At 39.1% G+C, this 24,046-nt stretch overlaps 1 long non-coding RNA gene and 2 pseudogenes across 5 annotated transcripts; 2 read left to right on the top strand and 1 right to left on the bottom strand.

Moving 5' to 3' along the window:
* Positions 1-647: 647 nt before the first annotated feature.
* On the bottom strand, positions 648-3,359 carry LOC137723674 (uncharacterized). 5 transcript variants are annotated; one of them, XR_015961536.1, is made up of 4 exons: positions 3,009-3,359; positions 2,867-2,925; positions 2,362-2,569; positions 648-1,931 (listed from the first exon to the last, which is right to left on the bottom strand). It is a non-coding gene; the product is annotated as an uncharacterized LOC137723674 (long non-coding RNA). The 5 variants fall into 5 exon arrangements; XR_015961535.1 differs by having other exon boundaries at positions 2,367-2,569; XR_015961534.1 differs by having other exon boundaries at positions 648-1,103; positions 2,367-2,569; positions 3,009-3,358.
* Positions 3,360-4,382: 1,023 nt separating this feature from the next.
* On the top strand, positions 4,383-5,004 carry LOC137721946 (blue copper protein 1b pseudogene; annotated as a pseudogene).
* A 1,977-nt stretch (positions 5,005-6,981) lies between these two features.
* On the top strand, positions 6,982-13,390 carry LOC148697378 (uncharacterized; annotated as a pseudogene).
* The last annotated feature ends 10,656 nt before the right edge of the window (positions 13,391-24,046 follow it).

Below are 24,046 nucleotides of genomic sequence, written 5' to 3'. Positions count from 1 at the left end.
AGCCAAAAGGCCACATGCACTCCACATCACACCATTGTGTTGTTCGCGTGTTAAGCTTGAAAATTTGGCACATGTAAGAGGGCTTGTTGAGAATGAATCCCACGTTGGAGGAGGGACCTTGCATGAGCTTATAAGCAAGTTGGGTTACTCCCCATATTGCCAATTAATTTTATGGTACAACCCCAACATTCTTTATATAATTGCTAAGATGAATTGATTTCAGTTTTGAATGAAGGAAAAAAATTAGGGTTTTATCAAAGAAAGATAATTGTGGAAGAAAAGAGGTGGGTGACTAGGATCACTAGTTCAGGATTGGGAAGAGTGTATATGTCGAAGAACAAAACGTTCAACCAGAAATATCAAAATATTCAAGGATTATACATGGTATCTGAGCAACCAATCCTAGGTCATTTCTTGGCACATACTTGTTTTATTGAATTCACATTGAAACTCTAATTTTATCCTCAAATCTCCAAAACTGTCGTATCAAAATTTTAAGTTCCTAAATCACAAACTCATATATCCTTCACTTAAATTTCTTAGGTAATCAAAATCATTCAAATCCTTCAATGAATTTGCTGCGACTCAAGACATCATCCTTCAATAAATTCCCACATAATTTAGGGATGAAATGACCAAAAACGGAATGCAGATATAATGAATTAGCTAGAGAGAGAGAGAGAGCTCTCCCCAGCAGCAGTGGAGGGGTGCCACTTACATTAGATATCACAACACTTGCAGTGGAATTTTAGATTTAACTAGCAATTCGACCCGCACGATGCTGCAGGATCATATTTAACGTGCAAAATATATTAAAATCTGTTTACATCCTTATGTTCAATAAGGTAAAAAAGATGTGTTTGTAGAATAACACATAAAAACGTATCTTGGTTTTCCATGTCCAAACTTTTCACATTGTTCTCTATTGGCACTCGTACTTCACTTGGTACTAATCGATATAGCTAAAAGTGTAAATCATGTGCAATTCGATGATACGTACTGAATTTTGGAAGTTCATAAAGAAGTTAAACTGTTAAAGTATATGCCAAATGATAAATTTGCCAACAATGAAGAATGGGGCATCGACAATGAGGAAACATTCACTGCAAGAAGCAAAAGTGAGAAAATTAAATAAACAGCAGCATGGACATTTGGAAACAAAGTAGGAGTCGCAACTATAAATGAAGAATGTGCAATCAACATTGAAATTGCATTATAGGAACTTGGATCTCATAACTAAAACACATGTTCTCCCTCTCAAGAGTCAAGAGAAGCCATGTTTGAGTCGATTCATCACCAAACAATGGAAAATTTTTTGTCAAAAATTACTCTTTCTTACAAAATCTTCATAAAAAATGAATATGTAAATTTTCTTTTTCAAGAAATGCCAAGTGCAATAGATAACAAAGAGGTAAATCTATCTTTTTTTATATGAAGAAAATAATATTACAATGTGATATTGATTAATGATGACAGATGAAGTAATATTGATATGCCCTCTTAGTGTGGTTTTTTTATTTGGATAATACAACATATTAATATAAAAAATATAAAAAATTAAATACCCTTAAGTTGAATCTACTTGGATCTTTATCATGCTGGATGTTTCATCTATATGTTAAATCCCCAAAAATTCGAGGTATTGAAGCTCAGATTTTTAATTTAAAAGCCTAGAAATCATAAGAAAACAAATGTTGAGCTGACAGTAATCTCATACAATAATTTCTAACAAAAATTTGACCATAAGAATGTAAAACCATCTCTCAATCAATATTTTTCATCTTATACTACTACTGCCATGGCCATAAATTCATTAGGAGAAATCAATTTTCTACTAAAAAAATAGAAACGAAGAAAAGGTAAAGAAGAGCATGAATATATATGCATACCGCAGTTCTGAAAACAGAGAGGAAGCCATTTTTCACCAAGCTCTTCAGGAGGAACAACATATTGAGAAAATTCAGGGTGTGTGTGCAAAGCTGCTCCCTTTAGATTCAATTGGGGTTTCATAAAAATAATTTGTTATTAATCACATCTTATGGTGCTGAATCACGACTTTTTCCTCCGTCTTATGGATTTATGTATTTTTTTTTTTTCCAGTGAATTCAAAATGAAATCAGAATAACAGATTTAGTATAAACAAATTGATGAAATTTTTATGTGCGTGTTTGTGTGGGTCCTGTTTTTTATTTATATATTGAAGTTGTGTGTGTAGAAGCAATTTCGAGTTCCCGTTAAGATACATAAAATATAACAAAACGAGATTCAAAAACAACCAAAATCCCATATTTTAGAATCAATTTCGGTAGCAACCCCATGGTTCCTGTTAAGATACATATATCTACAGAGATAAAGCTTTACCTCACCTCAAAAAGAATGGCACCATTATATTTGCAGGGTAAAGTCACCATCTTCTGGAAGCTTGATAGCCGCGTAGGTTCCCGCCCCAAAGAGCGCCCCAAGAAATGGTGCAGTGAGGTAGACGTAGACCCATATGGCTTTGTAATTGTTTGTAGCTACGGCTGGCCCTAACGTTCTCACTGAGTACATTGAAGCTCCTATTGTTTCCCTGCACAATTGTGAAAAGGAAACAAAACGTTTCAAGAGATCATCCTGATATAGCATTGTGTCTGGCATCCTTTTATATATAAACTTGCAGAATTCTTGTTTCTACATAAGTTTAAGAATGCATTCATTGTGTGATCCAAGTGCATTAACATCTGATATGGCATATAACACATTAATTTATGTTAAAAAAAAAAAACCTAAAAATTAAGCACCAAATCTTTCACTTCAAATTCCATAAAAATCAAACCTCTAAAATAAAAAGTTATTGGGTTTGGCACAGAATCAGTAGGTGCCATACCTGTGGAAAAGAGAGGTGCCATACCTGTTTAGCTCTCGAGCATGGAAAGGATCTGGTTCCTTGCAAAACAACAGAAAATAAAATAAGAAACCTACCGGAAAACCTCGCCGGAAAAACTGGACAGCAACCTACTGTGATTCACCTAAATCGTAATGATCCAGGCATGCAAATGGTGGTTTTTGTTCCAGAGATGAAGGGGAGATGATTGGTGTTAACTGCGAGGTCCGATTGGCCGGAGTTCGGCCGAAAAGAGCTTGCCGGAGTTTGACACAGATAACTTTACAGACGTGCCCCAATTTCTGTGAAAAGAGAGACTCCAAAAAAAATACCCAAGAAAATCAAAGACACGATCTCGCAGGAGATTATTTTGCGTAACAAAAACAAAGGATTTGAGATAAAACAGGCCGCGATGAAGACGGAGAAAAACGAAATGAGGGAACCAGAAAAAGGGGAAGCCAAAGGTAAACCGAAACAAATGAATCGAACCAAAGAAACTAAGGATGAAAGACACGTGCCCAGCATGGGCAAATCAGACATTCCACTGCACAAAAGAGATAAGAAAACTGTAAAGCCAGAAGAAGTCGAGGGTATTTTCGTTCTTTCACTGTTTATTAACAGTGAAAAACAGCGCCGGTGAACTGAATTTTAGTATATAGTTAATTTGTCCTGAGTCAAGTGCCATGCAATCGGTCTTCCCAAATCAATAATCCACATACAACAAGGTGTACGGTTCACAATCATTGATGCTCTGCACTTGCATTATACATTTTGGTCAAACAATTGTATGTTTTAGGACATCCCCACAAAAAAGTTAATTGGTTATGGAACTAGTAGGGCAAGCAAGATCTACTACTTGGACTTGGTACCAAGAGTTAACAAACAGATTTAAGGCTAATGGAGATAAAATAGAGAAGCAGATAGGTGATATTTAGTCATAAAATAATAGGCTATAGACATGCATCTTTAGATATCCTACGAAGTTATTTCGTTGTTTATTATCGTCATGAAATCTAATTTTACCTATGATATTTGTAAATGGTGAAAAAATTCATTGTCTTCCATTTCCCTTAAGCATTACCAGAATACTATACAAATTCATTTGTGGTTTTTCACTCAGATGATAACTACCGTTGTATTACATATATATAACATATATTGTAGCATGATGGTGATGTGGGTACCCTTTGTAATTTGACGCATCAAAGGATTCGCCATAATTCATACAGCAGATGCGGCCACTAAAAAGCATAGCTTGGAACAAAGTTCAAACAAAAATTAAAAAAATTAACATCTAATAGTAACAAGTTATTTTTTGTTTATAAAATTTAATTGTACTTTTAAAATCTGCAGTCTTTTTATACCATTCGGCAATGCTGTCCCCAGCCCGACCCAATTGTATTTTTCATAACCCTACTATAAATTGGCAGCATTTCTGGCAACCAAATCAATTCAGCTCAGCTTCTCCAAAACAACCACATTCACAGAAGAAAAGCTAACTCACTAAATTTTTGTTGCAATGGCCTCTTCCCATCTATTTATCCTTGTCACTCTTGCAATTGTTGCCCCTTGTATTTTGGTCACAGATTTTGTTGTTAGCGACGACAAAGGTTGGACCATTAATTTTGATTACCAAACTTGAGCACAAGGAAAACAGTTCTATGTTGGCGACAAACTTGGTAATTAAATATAAAATCCCTACACAAACTTGCATTCTTGTCCTTCTTTTTTTATTATTTGTATATGGGAACTAGCTCAAAGATTTTTGTGAGTTGTTCCATGCAGTTTTTAAGTATCCAAAAGGAGTCCACAACGTGCACAAAGTGAATGGCACAGGCTTTCAGCAAAGTGCAGCCCCATTAGACAGTGTGCCATTGACTAGTGGAAACGACGCGGTCACCCTTGCAACCCCGGGAAGAAAAAGTTACATTTGCGGTGTTGGTCAGCATTGTAAAGCGGGGAACCAGAAGCTTCTTATAACTGTGATGCCATCTTCCACTCCTAGCCCAAGTCCCAGTTATACTGCCTCAAGCCCTAGCACCTCAATCCCTTACACCTCTGCCGCAACAGGAATTGCTGGAACAAGATATGGGTGGAGGATGACAGTTGTTTTTGGCTTTCTTGCACTGCTGACGGCTTAATTATTTCATTAGGTTGTATTTGTAATAATTGTTTTCTTTATCATTTGATTAGTTCTTTCCTATTAATTCTTGTTATCAATGATTCTTTCATGTATTAATAGATGTTTGGTTTGTTTTTGAAATCAAACTACCCGTCTGCCGTTCGACAAACATTAAAATCAAATATTTATTATTTGTAAGAGTGCGGCTCTTGATGCCACCCTTTTGTTCCATTTCTTAGTCCAGTATGAAACAACACAGTGAACAAAACGATACGAGATAGTTGGATTAATATAGGTACGTACTAATCTAAAGTTTAGGAGTTGGAAGAGTGTATATGTAGAAGAATACAACATTCAATCAGAAATATTAGAAATACTAAATGTATGTCGGCCCTTGTTAGACCCTTTGGTTGGCTATATCTCACATTCTTTCCTTGAGGTCTACGGGTTAATATGAGCCGGTGAAAGAAAAAAAAAAAAATCAGAATTCAATTCATATGAACCTCTGATTATATATGTTTGACTTAAATTTCTAAACATACTCAAAACCATTCAAATCCTTCAATGAATTCACTGCGACTCAAGCAAGATATCAGCCTTCAATGAATTCTCACATAATTTAAGGACGAAACGACCAAAAACGGAATGCAAATATATAATGAATCAGCTAGAGAGAGTGCGGCTTCCCCAACAACATTGGAAGGGTGCCACTTGCGTTAGATACCACAACTGTCACAATGGAATTTTACATTTAACTTGTTCAGGATCAGATGTCATGTGATCGGTTTTCTCTAATCAGTAATTCACATTCACTACTATGAGGAGGTATATATTTCACAAATCATTGCTGCTCGATCTGCATTGTATTGTAAGAATTTGTTCAAGCTATTGTATTTTATAGGGCATCCTCTCAAAGAAGTTAATTGGTCACGGTACTAGGCGGGCAAGCAAGCTCTACTACTTGAACTTTGAACGACGTCAACAAACATATATAATTCAAGATTTTGAGGCTTATGGAGATAAAGCGGAGTATCAAATAGGTGATATTTAGTCATGGGATAAAAGGCTAGGGCTTGCATCTTTGGATATCCTACAAAGTTATTTCCTTGTTTTCTGATCTTCATGAAATCGTTTTTTTACCTATGATATTTGTAAATTGGTGTAAATTCATTTTCTTCCATTTCTCTTAAGCATGACCAAAATACAATAAATAAATTTGTGCTTTTTCACTCGGATGATGATTACTGTTGTATTACATATAATGTTGTAAAAGCTATGTCAATTGAATGCCCACATAGAAATGTAAGAAAGATTAAAAATAGTAGAGTAGATATATTGTCAGGTTTTCTTGCTGTTGTATGGCATGACTTCCAACATGCATTCACTTCTCTTGTAGACTTTTGCAAGTAAATGACTATATAATCAAGAGCAAGCAGTGTATGATCAATTAAACTACACACAAGATAAAAAGGAAGAAAGTGAATACCAATCTCCCTTCCCTCTCCTTAATTGCATTCTTTATGTGATACAGTTATGAAAATAAGTAGTGTGATACATTGCAGCCACTTCGATCTCTAAAAAAAGTTCTCTCTCACTCTCACTTTTGCCTATTTACAACACATAAAAATATTTGTACCCTTTGTAATTTGACACGTCAAAGAATTTGCTAATGCAGTAAAGAATCAAAATTCATACGGCAGATGCAGGCCACCCGAAAGATACAGTTTGGAACATAGCTCAAACAAGAATTAAAAAATTAATCTTCTAATAGCAACAAGTCATTTTTTGTTTATTAAATTTATGTTGTACTTCTTACTTTGCAGTCTTTTTATACCATTGGCAGTGCCGTCCCCAGCCAGAACCAATTGTATTCTTCACAACCCTGCTATAAATTGGCAGCATTTCGACTCATTTTGGCAACCAAATCGATTGAGCTCTTCTTCTCAAAACAACCACATTCATAGAAGCAAAGCTGACTCACTAATTTATTGTTGCAATGGCTTCTTCCCATCTATTCGTTATCCTTATCACTCTAGCAATTGTTGCCCCTTCTATTTTGGCTACAGATTTTGTTGTTGGCGACGATAAAGGTTGGACCATTAATTTCGATTACCAAACTTGGGCACAAGGAAAATAGTTCTATGTTGGCGACAAACTTGGTAATTAAACTGACTATCCCTATACAAACTTGCATTTTCTTTTCCTTGTTTCTTTTTATCTTTGGCCATGGGAAGTAATTCGAAGATTTCTGTGATTTGTTTTATGCAGTTTGTAAGTATCCAAAAGGAGTCCACAATGTGTAAAAAGTGAATGGCACTGGATTTCAACAATGTGCAGCTCCATTAGACAGTGTGCCATTAACTAGTGGAAACGACGTGGTCACCCTTGCAACCCCTGGAAGAAAATGGTACATTTACGGTGTTGGTCAGCATTGTAAAGCGGGGAATCAGAAGCTTCTTATAACTGTGATGCCATCATCTACTCCTAGCCCAAGTCCCAGTTATACTGCCTCAAGCCCTAGCACCTCAATCCCCTACACCTCTGCAGCAATAAGTGTTAGAGCAAGATATGGGTGGATGATGGTTATATTTGGCCTTCTCGCGATAGCTTAAATATTTTAGTAGATTGTATCCGTCGTCATTGTTTTTCGTCATTTGATTAATTCTTTGCTTTTAATTCTTTCCATTAGTGATTCTTTCATGGTTTTAATAAACAATTTTGGTTTGCTAAGAAATCTGTAACGATCCGTCCTCAAAAATTTTAGTTTTTATAATTTTAAAATGTGAAATTATGAAAATGCCCTTCGAGGGAAATAAGTTGATTTTTGTTTACCTCCTTGTCATGTCACGTAAGATCTGTTTTCTTGGCGTATCCTCATAGTACTTGTTGCTACGAATGCGTGGGCGCAAACGGAATGCAATTTGGAGTTATAACAAAGGAGTTATAACGAATGAAGTCGAGGACAAAATGGTCAATTGATCATTTTCTGGAAGGCTCGAGATTGTTGGAGAAAAATCTGGGAAGCTATGTGTGTGTCCAAGATTGAAGGAAAGGAGAGAAATGGATGGTGGAGGTGGAAAAGAAAGGAGAGAAAAGGGAGGAACCAAACCAATGAGAAGGAGCGAGGTGAGGAATGAACCAATGGGGGACGAGAGAAAGAAGGGGAAAGGAGAGAGGGGATGCAACGGATCACCCTTGATCCTGTTACCCCCCAACTAACCTGCTTAACCCGGTTTTGACTAGGAGCTATATCCAACGGTTTTCCGTCGTTTTTTTGGCGATTTTGACTGATTCACCACGTGGAAACTTGACACCAGCCTTCCCTCCTCAATTTCCACCCATGATTGTTGGATTTTTGGCCCTATTTTCTTGAAGAACTTGCACGGTGGCGCTGAGGGTCTCATGGCGGCAATCTCCCATTCCTGAAGCAAACTCTGTCGACTACCACCATAGGTCGACTCCTCTTGAACCCAGGAACAAATCCCAAGCATTGGTTGGTGCGGCGGAGCACCGGAGAAGTCGAATCGAAGACCACCCTTTTCAGGATTTCCGGCGGGTTCGAGAGGTATTGGAGCTTTTCCCGGCCAAATTGGCCTTAGTCACAGGTATGAAAGTTATTCCTCTCATTGAGATCTTCATTCTTGTAAAATTTGGGAATTTTTGGAGTTGTTCGATTTTCCAGCTACTCGGGGAGGTCGGCTGACACATGCAGCGGTGCAAGGGGGAAAATCTCGAGGTCCCTTCTTAGGTTTCTCGATGTGCTGAATTCTAATCCGCCATCTGTTTTCCCAAATTCTAATGTTGTAGTAGAATTTTACTAAAAGGTCCGTAATTGTGTTAGGCACGTTGACGGGAAGCGACATCATCCTCGCTAGATTGAGCGGTTCTCAGGCAATAAAATTAGTGAGTGGACCCCTTCATAACTTATATAATTTTTTATAAAATATTAGCCTAGCATGCATTTCATATTTTATGAATGGAGCATGATTTATAATATGTTTTACGGATTTTCATACTTATGATTTATTTAGATTGCTTTTAAAAATAATTATGATTTATCGGATTTATATATTACTAAAGGTTATGAATCATTGGATTTTCGGTTATGAATTTCTATGGATTTCAAATATGATTTATTCTGTGGGTTTACGAATATGAGATTCCATGGATTTATGAATGTGATTTATCTTGGATTCGTTAGACTTGAGTTTTGAACTCCAAACTTGATATAAGTTTTGAGATATGTTTTTGGTACTTACCTAGTGGGTTATCATATGGCACATCCGCACACCACGGGTATAGATGTCTATGGCCATATGACACAGATGATGGAGGAGTGAGATATGATATATTATATACCCCCAGCTTCACTGCTGAAAGCAATGTCGGACAGCTTCACCAGCCACAACTAGTGTCAGTGTGGATGTATGCTATTTTATACATCTTCACCTTCGGGTGATGGATAGATTATACAGCTTCACCTTTTAGGTGATGGACAGGTTATTCAGTTTCACCTTCGGGTGATGGACAGGTATTGCCTTTGGGCGACTATGATACCCCTAGTTGAGTACATCACGATTATGATTTACAGATGTTTTATGAATGTTTTACGCGGCTTGCTAGGGTTTTTATAAAACCTATATGTAGTATTATATATGTTTTCAAAATAGGGGGTTAGTATGTTTAGAAAGAAAATGGTTTTCCTATTACTAGTATTATTATTATAAACTTTGTTCCACTCACCTTTTCTGTTTTTGCGCCCCCTTAGGAGTTAGATTCAAGGCACATGATCTTTGCGTCAGGACATTTCGACATGGGTATCCTTGAGTCTTCTCAGTACATGTCTCATTCCCTTGTTCATATCTTTTATTAGTAATTCTTTCATATTATTCGTAGTTAGTTGTATGCTTTGAACGCGATCTTGCTTTGGCTTAATCTTGCTAATTACATATATTTTATTGGTATGCATGTTCAAAATGGCTTCGTCACCCTCAGGTGTCAGCCAGCACGTGCCTACCCTGGTATGTGGGGATATCCGGGTTGGGGTGTGTCAAAATCAGTTTGATAATATTCTACAAACGTTTATATGAAATAATATTCATGTACATTATTTGTAAGATGCTTTCTCACCGAATTTCATTTTTTTCACATTTTTTGTTTTGAAAACATGATCTTTAGCGGATACAGATAGATGAACCGTTCAGATTGTTGATATCACATTTTAATTTTTACAGTTAGTGAAAATATTCCTTGGAGTTTATAAATTCTCTATAAACTATATCACACTGACTCATATTTTAGTTAACCTTAAACATCAGAACATGATATCAACGACCCAGACCTTTTATTTTCTGCATCAGCTTAAAGATCATGTTTTCAAAAAAGAAAACCTGAAATGTAAAATTTGATGAGATGAATAGAGCGTAAACGACAATTGATAGTTAAATATAATCTAGAGTTTGTGGATTATGGTATCGAATGTCGGAGTTTACCCCTTCACAAAAGTTGTAAAGCTTGTCATTACAACTGATTGTATATATTCTTTTTACATTTTCACACTTCTACATTATTACGAGGAATTTTTATTAATTTTTCTCTCTAACAATAAACACTATTGATGAGGGTTTAGAGGGTTTTAAAAATGTAAATGACGATAAAGCTAACACACTAAATTTTGCACTCTAACAATAAAGCTAACTCACAAAATTTTTGTTGCAATGGCGTCTTCCCATCCATTCACTCTAGCAATTGTTGCCCCTTGTATTTTCGCCATGGATTTTGTTGTTGGTGACTAACAAAGGTTGGACTATTAATTTTGATTACCAAATTTGGGCACAAGGAAAACAATTCTATGTAGGCGACAAACTTGGTAATTAAATATAAAATCCCTACACAAACTTTCATTATTTTTCTTCTTTCTTTTTATCTTTGTATATGGGAACTAGTTAAAAGATTTTTGTGATTTATGTAGTTTTTAAGTATCCAAAAGGAGTCCACAACATGTATAAATTGAATGGCACTAGCTTTCAACAATGTGCAGCTCTATTAGACAGTGTGCCATTGATTAGTGGAAACAACGTGGTCACCCTTGCAACCCCGGGTAATGGTGTAAAGGTATAAAAGCACAGGATCAATCCAATGGTTGATATGCTGCCATGTATCAATAGATTAAGATGATAAGTTTGTTATAAGTTTGCTTAGTCTTTAAGGAAAGTGTAGTATATATAAAGAGATAGTTTGTAAGGATTCTGTGTGGAAAATAATACAAAAGAATTGTTCTCTCATTTTCTCTCTAAATTTCTGCAATCTCTTTCTCTCTCTAAGTGTGAAACCTCCATTGTTAAAGCTTCAAGCTTATCATCTTACATGGTATCCTTGCCGTGAATGGACGGCGTTTCTCTATCCTGATCAAGTGTTGCTTCCGCTATCCTTGATCTTCTCTTCTCAACTATTTCACTACGCCTGTGGTATGAAATCTTCTTTCTTGAATCTTTTCTGATATGGTGAATTATGATATGCAAATTAGTTGTGTTTCTTGTAGGCAAACTGTTGATTTTATGTGTGAATGACTTTCTCTCTCTGAATCTGCCAATTTCTTCCTCAAAAAGTCTGAATATTATTCTCAAAAAGTGAAGTGTGTATAATCGCAAACCCTAATTTCTCAATTTCTTCAAGAATCTCTCAATTTCTTCATGATCTCTCCTTTTTCTACAAGAATTTAGACAGTATGGTGACTGCTGCACAATTACAGATAATTCAGTCTTCAATTACGAACTTGATTCCTAATGTTTCGGTGTTTGTGACGGTGAAATTAGATGATACGAATTACTTGGTTTGGCATTATCAAATGCGATTGCTTCTTGAAAGTCATGGAATTCTTGGCTTTGTGGATGGAACACATCGATGTCCAACTCATTTTGTTAAAGATTTAGATGTTGAATGTGTTGAATATGAAGCGTACCAAATCTAGAAAATGCATGATAGAGCTCTCATCCAGCTTCTTATTGCTACTTTCTATACTACTGCAATGTTGTGTATCATTGATTGTTTCAATTCTAAATCAATTTAGCCAAATCTCAAGGACAAATTCACAATAATTACCAAAGCCAATATTTTTTCACCTAAATACTGAGTTGCAGAATATCAAGAAAAGGGTATGAGACTGTTTCTCAGTACTTACAGAGAATTAAAGATGCTCGAGATCATCTCTCAACAATTGGAGTTTTATTTGAAGATAATGATATTGTCATCCTTGCATTGAAGGGGTTACCTGCTGAGTATAACACATTTTGTACAGTGATAAAGGGTAGAGAGAATTTTATATCTCTCATGGACTTTTGAGCTCAGTTACTTGCTAAAGAAACAATTGTTGAGCATACTCAAGTTTCTAAATCCTTCACTACTACTATGATAGCACAAGATAATGTGTCCAAAGGAAAGGCATTGGTGCTTGATGAAGGGCCATCTAATCCTACAAATACTCAGTATCATCCTGGTAGTTCATTTGGAGGTTCTTACAATTCTGGAGGATCTTACAATTCTGGAGGATCTTATAATTCTGTTAACCATAACAACAACTTCGGTGGCTATAGAGCATAAAATTTTAGAGGAAGAGCAAGAGGTAGAAACCACTTTGGTAATAATTTACGATTCTCTGGTCACAATCCTAATAATAGTCTTGGCATCCTAGGCCCTGCAAGACCACATTTTTCTACATGTCCAGAGCGCAACAATGACATACATGTGTGCCAAATTTGTAACAAAAGAGGCCATATTGCTGCTGACTGCTTCCAGAGACATTCTTCTACCACTGTTTCATCATCTCCAGTGCAATGCCAAATTTGTTGGGAGTTTGGTCATTCTACAATGCAATGTTATCACCAAGCTAATTTCTCATACCAAGGAAGACCTCCACCATCATCCGTTACTGTAATGCATGCCAATTATCAACCATCTGCCCTTCAAGAGCAATTCTAGGTAGCTGACACGGGTGCTACATCCCACATGACATCTGATCTGTCCAACCTCAATCTTCCAACTCCATTTATTGGCACTAAAACAATTACCACAACAAGTGGTGTAGGTTTGCAAATATTTCACACAAGCTTATGGCTCAAGAGATTAGGACATCCCTCTAATATTGTTGTTTCTCAAATGTTGCATCAATCTTAGGTCCTATTTTATGTGGATCATTGTAAACATGTGTGTATATCCTGTTTGCAAGGAAAGTTTACTATACTTTCTTTTTCATATCCTACAAATAAAACTGTAAAACCCTTAGAATGTGTGGGGACCATCACCTACTTTGTCCGTTGAAGGTTTTAAATACTATGTACTCTTCATAGATAAATGTACCAGGTTTACTTGGATATTTCCTTTAATGAATAAAAGTGAGTTGTTTCATAGCTTTGTGCAGTTTCATTCCTTTATACAAACTCAATTCTCCACTGGAATTAAAGTTTTTCAAAGTGATAGTGGTGGTGAATACACCAGCAACAAATTCAAACAGTTTTTACTAGATAAAGGCATATTGCATCACAAGTCTTGTCCCCACACACCTGAATAGAATGGCCTTGCTAAGAGAAAGCATAGGCACATTACTGAAACTGCTCTCACTCTTCTTCAAACAGCTCATTTGCCTTCACAGTTTTGGTTCCATGCCTGTGCAATTTTTGTTTATTTAATAAATATAATGCCATTCCAAACTTTATCTAACAAGTCTCCATATACTTGTTTGTTTCAGAAAACACCAATGTTAACACATTTAAAGGTTTTTGGATGTAGTTGTTTTCCACTATTGAGACATTACAATACTTCCAAGCTTTAGTTCAAAATTGCACAATGCATATTTTTGGGATATGCTGGTCAATATAAAGGGTATATGACACGCCCGACCCTGATATTCCCCAAACACCAGAGTAGGTACGTCTTGGTCGACACCCGAAGGTGACGAAGCCATATTATGAAGCATGAGAAATAATAACTATAAACAATACTTATAAATTTAAATACATTGATTATGCAACTTAGGAACTTGTTCAAAGCATACAACTAACTAGAGTACTAAAAAGAAATAATATAAAATTGAATGAGCAAAGGAATGGGTCCTACACCGAGAGGACTCGAAGATGTCGATGCGGAAGTGCCTTGAAGCCGGAATTATACGCCTCGATTCTAAATCATGAGGGGGCAAAAAAGAAACATGAATGGACCAATATATATATATATATACACACACATTATTGAAACAGTTATCAACATACTAACCCTTAAAGTTTTATGAAAACTTATAGCATAATATGTGGTAGGTTTTCATAAAACTTTGGGGGTTAGTATGTTGATAACTGTTTCAGTATTACACACACACACACACACACACATATATATATATATATCAACTTGGTCTACTCATGTTTGTTTTGTGCCCTCTCAGGATTTAGAATTGAGGCGTACAATCCCAATGCTAGGGCATTTCCGCATCGGCATCTTTAAGTCATCTCAGTGTAGGACTCATTCCTTTACTCATTCAATTTTATATTATTTCTTTTTAGTGTTCTAGTCAGTTGTATACTTTGAACAATTTCCTAAGTTGCATAATCATTGTATTTAAATTTATAAGTATTGTTTATAGTTATTATTTCTCATGCATCCTAATATGGCTTCGTCACTTTCAGGTGTCGGCCAGCACGTACCTACCCAAGTGTTTGGGGAATATCAGGATCGAGCATGTCAGTTTGGTATCAGAGCATGGTTGTTCAGAGCATACTAAGGATATTCTGTTACTATAGTAGTGTATCGGTCATGACATCATTTGGAGATCACGACTTTCGGATTTGTTATTTTTCGGCATGGTTGTGCAACCCTCATTCTGCATGAATAGTCACATCTTATGGAAGAAGAAGAAATTCATGTCGAGATTGTGCCTCATCAGTGATGTGAATTAGAAATCTTAGTTAGAGGAAGTCTAGTTAAGACCAGTCGAAGATTCAAAGTGGCAATGCCACTCTGCAACAGGCATTCGCTAGGAATGGCAGGCATAGTCACATCTATGTGGAAACTACTCGAAACATTCGAAGTGCATGTCGGAGAAAGTGAGTAAGTGCTAGTTGTTATGGTGTTTAGTAAATGGTAGTTGGTGGGATCAAATCATTGTTCTCAGACTCGTTCCCGCTAAGGAAGTTCATGTGGATCCTTAGAACAATTCCCGGTGATAGTTTTACCGTTAACCTTCTTGCTTATTCCAACGATGAAGTTAAATTCCTTAACCATCGACTATTAACTTTACACCAAAATTCTTTGAGTGTTGACTTCGTTTAGTTTATATACTTTTCTTGGGAGACTCCTCGGTAGCAAATGCTATTCTTATTAATTTCCAAAAGTGGTTGCGACCATTGGAAATTGAAAATCCTCACAAGGAGTTGTGAAATAAGAAATATATTTGGACTTGTTTTGACCCTCAAATTCTTGAGTACTACAAATTTCATGTTTGGAACCACTTGATTTGGTTGAGTAACGAAAAAGTTATGGGCGTTTGAAGTGTGCCCAGAAAACTGGCCAACCCATTAGCCTGAAATTGGGTCACCTCGACCTAAACCCTGAAACCCATATCTGTGACCCTTTGAACCTATCCTAAAACTTGGCAGCCTAGCCTAGATCCTTTGGGCCATAGAACTTAGCCCTTTGGTTGACCCAAACCAATAACCTTCAAGCCTAAAGCCCAAAGCCCAAAACCCAAAACCCTTTAGCCCAAAACCCAAAACCCTTTGAACCCTTAAGCCCAAACCCTCAGAAGCCCAGACCCAAACCTATTTGTTATGACCCATTGACCGACCCATTGATCCAACCCGCTGATCGTTGACCGTTAATCATTGGCCGGTCAACATTGGCTTTTTGTTGACTTTTTTGGGTTTCATCCGGGACCCCTCATAGGCTAATTTCAACCTCTTGAACTCGTTTTTGATGTCCGTTTTCCCAAATTCAATCATTTTAATATAGTTTTATTAATTTGACCCTTTATGTGCTTATGGGCAATTACTTGTTCATTTCCGTCTTCGCTAGTTTGTGTGGCTCTTCGACGGCGAAGTATTTATGGGTGGACCTCTTCTAAAATGCATTTTTTAATAGTAGAAATGCATACATGAAAAACATGATTTAATGGTAATGTTTTATAAGTAAATTGGATTTACATTATATGATTATCATGCTTTACTGAGAATATTTAGGAATACCATACTTTATCAAACTATTGTTCTTTGTAGTATATATGATGGATGACTAAATACTATTTATGAACATGTTTTTACACTTCTTTATAGTATATATGATGGATGACTATATACTATGAAGATGTTTTTGAAATATATGTACTTATGTTGGAAAGATTATATTCAATGTTTTGTGCGTATCTAGTGGTCACTGTTCTGGCTTCGGGCCGAGGGCAATATATGTAGATGGCTGTGGGCTGAAAGATATATGCACTAGCTTCGGGCCGAGAAATATAGTGCCTACGAGCGATTTGATAATGTGGATGCAAATTTCTTCCTCCTTGTTCTTGGACAAAATTGCACCTACAAAACAAATAACACCTTAGGTCAAGGCCAAGGGCCTCATGCATCCATGATGAATGGGGGAGGGTGCCAAAGTTAGAATTTTGAGGGAAAAGTGTATGGAGAATTTAGAGAATTTAGCAAGAGAATTGGAATTGAGTTTTGGAGAGAATAAGGTAGTATTTATAGGGGTATGGCCGGCCCCTTTAGGAGGAGGAGGACCGGCCACTTGGTTGGTATTTTGGATGAGGTTCATGATTTGTAGCTAATTAGGAATAATTGAATAATAAATCAATTAATTAGCTAATTAGTATAATTAAAAATGAATGATTTGGGGTTTACCTTGTGGAAAAGATTGATGAGGATGGATGAAATAGGCTTAAAAATGAATACTTATTTGGGCATTTTTGACTTCATTGAAGGATGATTGTCCATTGCTCGTGTGTACAAATTCTGGTGTGCCTCGAGGGTAATTTTGTCCTTTTACCCAAAAATCCATATGTCGCCTCTTGATTATTTTTGGCTTCACAAATGCCCCCACACCTATTGGGTTACTGGCAGGAAAGGGTAACAGGTGTAGAGATCTTCTTGCTTTAGGAAATGTAGGATTGTTTCCTATCTTAATGTTGATTCCCTCTTTAATAAGAACTTAGATCCTTTTAGGAAAGGGAAATAAATTTCTCTCAAAGCCTATTTAAGTCCACATTAAGTGGGTTATTAAATCAACTTTGGAGAGCTTAGAGGATATTTGTTACCCCTTTTCTAGCAATCTTCTACATCTTGCCCGTGCAAAGGACCATCTTTCGTTGCTTTCTTCGTCTTCTCCGCGCTACACTGAGGTAAGAACAATTTAATTTTCCTTGTCTTCTTCTTGGATAGCATTGCGCAGGGTAGTCATCGGGGTGGTATGGCACATCGATTGGCAGGAGCCAGGAGTTGGCTCGGCATGGGCCGATGAGGTGTTGTGGTAAGGACTATTGCTTGGGCTACTCGGCTTGGGTAGAGCTATGGGCAGCTTTCGTGGTTAGGGCCATGGATTAAGGCGCTTGCGCATAATGCTAGGCGAGCTGCATAGCTCATGTCTTTTGGGCTCTTGGACTTGACGGGGGCCATGCCAGCGATTGAGAGAGATGAGGAGGTTATGAACCTCATGAGCTGCTACTACTGATAGGATTGATTAGCGTAGAGGTCCTGTCATGCCCTCAGTGTCGAAGTCTGTACCAATATGTCAGTTGGGAGCTAAGTCTGGTTCACCTTTGGAGAAGCTTGCTATTATGAAGAGTGATAAGGTGGACTCTGCTACTAAAGTGGCGCTAAAGCCCACTATCGCTGTTGCTGAGACTAATTTGCCTACTGGAAAAGAGGAGATTGCTTGCATGGGCAACTATGAGAAATCCACTAAGCTTGCTTCTGGGGAGGCTGCTGAGATTTGTGCGCTTTTGAAACTAGATCTGTTTGAAGACATGGGCGCTTGTGCCAAGTTTGTCAATGGCATTAGAGGGGTTGTTTGCCCAAGTTCCTTTGCGAAGCATACGACTGAGTATAGAAAGACTGCCCTACTTGCCATGATGCAGAAGATAACTATTTTGGCAACCGAGTTTATGTTCCTTGACCAAAAGGATACCAAGGCTGCCAATGAGGTGGCCAGGGCTGTGGCAGCTGAAGCTTATTCTTCAGCCGAGAAGATCAAAAGGTTGGAATTTGAGCTCGTCACTTTGAAAGGGTCTAATATTTCTAACCCCACTTCTCTACAACTTGAGATTGCTTACCAAAAGATCATTGACTTGAATACTAGGCTTGAAACGATCCAAGTTAAGTATGAAAGTACAGAGAAGGAGATTGAATGTCACATATCTCAGATTCAAGATCTTGAGCGTGTTTTTTCTTAACCTCGTTCCGCTGCTTATGCAAAAGATGAAGAGTTGATTGCTGCTTATAACCAAGTGATCCACTTTAAGAAGGTCGTTGATAGGCTTGAACCCTAAGTGTTGGAACTCCAAGGTGCACTGAAGATCAACGAAAGTTTGAGGAAAAAAGTGGATGAGCTGCAGCTCGTTAGTGTTGGTCTGCACAAGGAGATCAGGCATCTGAAAGGTGAGAAGGTTGGGCTTGAGGCTCTGCTTGTTCAGAGTCAGGCCGATTTCTACAAGCTGGGTTATGTAGATCATCTTTTTGGTAGGTTGTCTAACTTTGAGTTTGCTGGGAGAGACTTTGAAACCTTTTTTATTTCTCTGGAAGACTTGTTTGCCTTTACTTTTAAGGCCTCTATTGGTGAAATAGTCAGAGATGTTGGTGCCCAGGTTGGAGCAGCCTGGGGTGAAGTGTGGATGGTGACGTTACTGAGAACGTTGCGGCTGCTGAAGGTGTGGCGACCAAGTAGTCGTGGAGTGTCTAAGCTGCTGAAGAGTAGCCTTATATGTAGTTTTTAGGATTTTCTTTGTTTCCCTCGTTGCTTTTTGCTTTGCTTAAACTCCTTCAGTCTTTGCTAGTTGTTTATCAATTTTTCTCGAAAATTTAATAAACTTGCTTCCTTTGTTTTTCTCCATCTTCGCTTCTTTTGTTCATGCCTTAACCTTTAGACTTTATAGACCAGTGGCAGGCGTCCTACTTTTCTATAAGCAGATAGGCTCGCGTAGTTAATGTAGACATAGGTGTTAGTGTAGAACTTTGCAAAATTGTTAGCCATAGGGTCGGCAGCCGGATGCCTTACTTACAGAAGCAGACAAGTCCGCGTGACCACTAGGCTATTAACCTTGGCTTTCTCCAATTCTGTAGGTTGTGTAACAGGTATCATAACACTTCAGGATTTGGTGTAGGCCGTTCCGTGCTTGGCAGAGGTGAAGCTTATCGACTACGTAGCATGTCAGCAGTGAATAAAGTTTTGTATATGCACGCTAGCTTGTTTAACTTTTCACAAGAATGTGCAGTTGTATAAGTCTAGCGTGGCTTTACTGCTCAAAGGGCAAGCCGTAGGCAGTCTTCTGGAAACTGTAGGCTACCTTGGTGCATTTGGTAACAACTTTAGGGTTCCAGGGCATCTGTCTGTAGGGCGTACATCATAATGTGCCCTATCTGTCTCTAGGCTTGGTTTCTTGCGGATTAGGCCAAGAGACTTAAAATCCTTCAGCTAGCTAAGCCTTGAAAGAGGCCATTGTGGTTACTTCTAGGAATCTCGGCGCAAGCCATCGTGCACCTAGTTATACCAGGGTAGCCCGGCTCATCCACATCTGGATATTCGGAGTGTAAGTTTATCTTTCCACCTGAAGAATAGACCCATGTGGGTGTCGAGGAATTGGTTTACCCTCTCGCATTGGAGAGCAATTAGTTTATCCTCTTGCACTGGACAGCAGACCCATGTGGGTGTCAGAGAATTGGTTTACCCATTCGCACTGGAGATCATGGTTGGTCCATCGGATGGCGTAATTCCCGCGATGAGTCCCTAAGAAGGGCGCGGTCTTCTTTTGAAGTGTAGGAGTGATCAGTTGTCATAAACATGCAGCCGAGCAAAGTTAAAATTACTTATGAATTCCTCATTGAAAAATGAGTGAAATGAACAGGAACTTAGTTGTAAGGTAGGAATTGCATAACAACTGGGTAGTTCTTGGCTTGCGAGGTGGTGCCCGTCGAGCTACTTGAGTCTTCGGGCTTTGATGTAACGGGAGGTCACACATGGTATTTCCTCAGATTGTAGGCGTTCCACTTCTTTTCGATTTCTTTGTCGTTCATGATGGTGAAGGTGTAATTTCCTTTGCCGTTTACTCTGCTAATCTTGTAGGGACCTTCCTAGGTGGGATTCATCTTTTTGGAGCCCTCTCTGTTGGCAATCATGAAGGTTTTCCTTAAGACTAGATCTCCGGGTTGGAACTGCCAGATCTTGGCCTATTTTTTGTAGCTGGAGAGGAGTTGCTGTTGGAAAGCTATGATGCGGGTGATGGTCTGCTCGCCTTTTTCTTTTGCTAGATTTAAGCTTGGGGCCATCTCCTCACTGTTCTGCTTGATGCTTGGCAATTGAATGCTAATACTTGGCATGATGACATTGGGATGAATGATCGCTTTTTAACCCAATGTCAAAGAGAAAAGAGTCTCACCGGTGGCTCATCTTTTGGTGGTGTGATACACTCTTAGATATCCAGGGAGTTCATTTGGCCATTTTTCGTTCTTGTCAGAGGGGACTACTTGAGGCAGTCGAGGACCATCTTATGGGATGCTTCAGCCTTCTTATTGCCTTTGAGGGTATCTCGGCGTGGACATGTGTTGCTTGATGCCATACTTTTGGAAGAACTTTGCCAAATCTTTGCCTACGAATTGCGGGCATTGTTTGTGATGATGGATTGAGGGATGCCAAGTCGACAAATGATGTTCCTCCATAAAAAATGCTCTATATCCGTTTGTGTCATGGTAATGATGGACTCTGTTTCTACCCATTTGGTGAAATAGTCGGTTGCCACGAACGTCATGCCTTTGCCCCCAGTAGCGGGCAGCATTGGCCCTACCAAGTCGATTACCCGCTGCATGAACGGCCAAAGACTCGTCTGCATGTGTGATTTACTGGCAGGTAGTGCTGGTATTGGCTTGTAGTGTTAGCAGCGGTCGTAGTTTTGTACTAATTTCTTAGTATCTTGGTGCATGGTAAGCCAGTAGTAGCTTACGTTTAGAACCTTCTATGCTAAAGATTGGCCTCCAGAGTGATTTCCACAAATGCCTTCGTGGATTGAGCTTAGAACTTTTAGGTCGTCAGGAGGCGCTATGCAGCGGAGATGTGGTCCATTGTATGATCCTTGGATAAGAATGCCGTTCCACATATAGTAGCGTGTTACCTTTATTTAGAGCTTTCCAGACTCTAACCTTTTCATGAGGAATGTGCCATTAACTAGGTAGTCTATAATAGAACTTTGTCAGTTTGGAGTTGTACTAACCTGTAACACTTCGGTTGCTGGCTCCGCCTCTATGCTTAGCTTGTCTAGATACTCCACCGGGTGGAGCAGGTGCAGCTAGGGCATGCTCGACTACCTCCGGGGTGTCGTTGGGCCGCTCTGTTGCGTCGTGAATGCGTGGCAGGGACCCGTGAAGCTGGGGCCATGCTACACGCAGCAGGAGATGCTTAACTACCAGTATTGGACCACTCTAGAGTTAAATTATAGAGCAAGGGTTGGCTGGGGCCGTGTGACACGTTGCAAGAGGTGGTGTTCGACTACCGGTACATGTTGCTTCTATGTGTAATCTTTTAGGGCGACGAGGACAAAACTTGCATCCGAGTGTGTCCTTCTAGTGTTCGTCTGCCCTTGGCGCGCCTTTGGGCCGAATTGTTGTGTTGATCATAAAATTTTTCATTCGCTAGTGTCTACGCCTTTATTGTTGCACGTCTGGATTAAGCAGAATAGTGCTACATGAAGATGACTGCGTGCGTCTGAAGGTAAAAATTGAGCTTTAGGGTTGCAACAACTATTGCCAAAGTTAGCTTTTGAATTTCTGGTAGCATCGATGTGAGCTTTTGAAGTGTGGAATACAGATAGTCGGGCCCCTATCACTTTTTGTATGATGGTAGAGCTTATTGCTGCTTCAAATGCCGTCAAACATGCGAATAGGTCATCTGCTGCTTCCGGTTTGGATAACAGGGAGGTGTTGTCAGGTTATTTTTTAAGTCCTTGCATCTTGATCGACAAGCCTTGTCCCAAAGTGCATGCTTGTCTGTAAGAGTAAAAGAGTCTGTCAGAGTTAGATGATTAATTTTTCGAACAATAGGTGGTCTGCTGGAAGTCCTTTTTGGAAAGCTGCTCTGTTTGCTCGATCTCATCTGTGAAGGGTGACTGGTTTATGTTGGTCATGTCCTATTGTAGTGCCTTGTCGGTGACCTCTTTGCGTTGGAAATCGCCCAATTGCTTGGTCAAGAGTCTCTCTACTTCTTCTTGAATTTGCCTTTGTAGGGGTAGCAGAGCTCTCATCTGCCCATAGTCGTGACCTGTTGGTCTAGGCTGTTCCTCCATGTCTTCGACTTATCTATGCTGCTGCTGCGGTGCATGTGGTATGTTCCTAGCAGACGAGCGAATTTCTTGTAGGCTGCCGATTGAACTTGAGCCGGATTGAGTGACTGCTTCTCTCCGTTCATCATGCTGCCTACTACGATGTGAGGTGGAGGATACTCCTTGTGAGCTTAGCCACGAATGAACACTTTGCTTGGAAGGTTGCTCATGTTGACTATCAGAGTGTGACCCCAATCATGAATGTATGCCTGTCCGTGGGCCTAATCGAGAGTGCACGCTCATCCGTAAGCTAAGACGGGAGTATACGCTATGTCGAGGGCTTAGTCGGGAGTGTACATTGCTTGAACATTCGGTTTGTGGTTGCTTGCCAGGACGCTGCTAGAAAAGTTATTCATTTGCCCTTGTCCTACTTTGGGACACCTCGTCTGGGGCACGTTGCATCTTGGTGCGCTGCAAGAGCTGGTTCACCAAGGTCGTCTGCTTTGTGAGGGCACTCGTCAACTCTATGACCATTTAGGTTGGAAGAGCTTGGAAGGAATGTATCTCTATGCAGTGGAAGTGTGGTAGACTCCGGGCATGAGATTTGAGTTGGGAAATGTCAAATCCGTAGAAAAATATGGTGAAAAAGCTCCCGGTTCAATCGTCGATCCTGAAATTTGAAGTCGGGACGATTAAACTAATCTTTGACCGATTTGGGCTGCTTGGAAGGCCACGGGAGCAGGTTGGGCCGCGGGAGTAGGGTGCTTGGCAAGAGCAGGCTGGGCCACAGGAGTGGGCTGCTCTGCATGTAGCGCATGTGGGTGCGAAGCTAGGGTTCGGCTTGACAACTCGTTGAGTTCGTGTCGGGTTTTGGGAGGCACGGGCCAGTTTGGCTAGGGCTTGGGCCCTTAAAGGTTGAAGTGCCATAGCTCGGGCCGTGGTTGTGGTGCCATGTACCTTACCGTGGGTGGTTGCCGTGGTGCCTCGTGGGGGTGCCGCTCCACTCAATGTTATGTTGAGCCTTGAAGATAGCTGTGATCCTAATCATTGAACGTTGGAATGTATGTTCGTCGAGGTTTCCGAATCTTTTGCCATTTGTACTTTTCTTTTACGTTTTATTAAAAAAAATTTAGAAATAAAAATTCTAAGAATAAGAACGTACGAAAATTTACAAATAAGCAAAGAAACAAAAAACCTTAGATGTAAGATTCTTCTACGAGTGTGTGACTCAACTCTCAATGAAAGCACCAATTTGTGGATGCAAATTGTTCTTGGACAAAATTGCACCTACAAAACAAATAACACCTTGGCCCATGATGAATGGGGAGCGGGCTTTGGCTGAATAACCTTCGATGCCAAAGTTAGAATTTTGAGGGAAAAGTGTTTGGAGAATTTAGAGAATTTAGCAAGAGAATTGGAATTGAGTTTTGGAGAGAATAAGGTAGTATTTATAGGGGTGTGGCCGGCCCTTTTAGGAGGAGGAGGACTGACCACTTGGTTGGTATTTAGGGTGAGGTTCATGATTTGTAGCTAATTAGGAATAATTGAATAATAA

Source organism: Pyrus communis, chromosome 4 (assembly GCF_041283825.1).
Source record: "Pyrus communis isolate YQ-2024b chromosome 4, ASM4128382v1, whole genome shotgun sequence".
Lineage (NCBI taxonomy): Eukaryota > Viridiplantae > Streptophyta > Magnoliopsida > Rosales > Rosaceae > Pyrus > Pyrus communis.
Note: the sequence above shows the minus strand (reverse complement) of the source record. Positions and strands in the feature narration are given on the sequence as shown.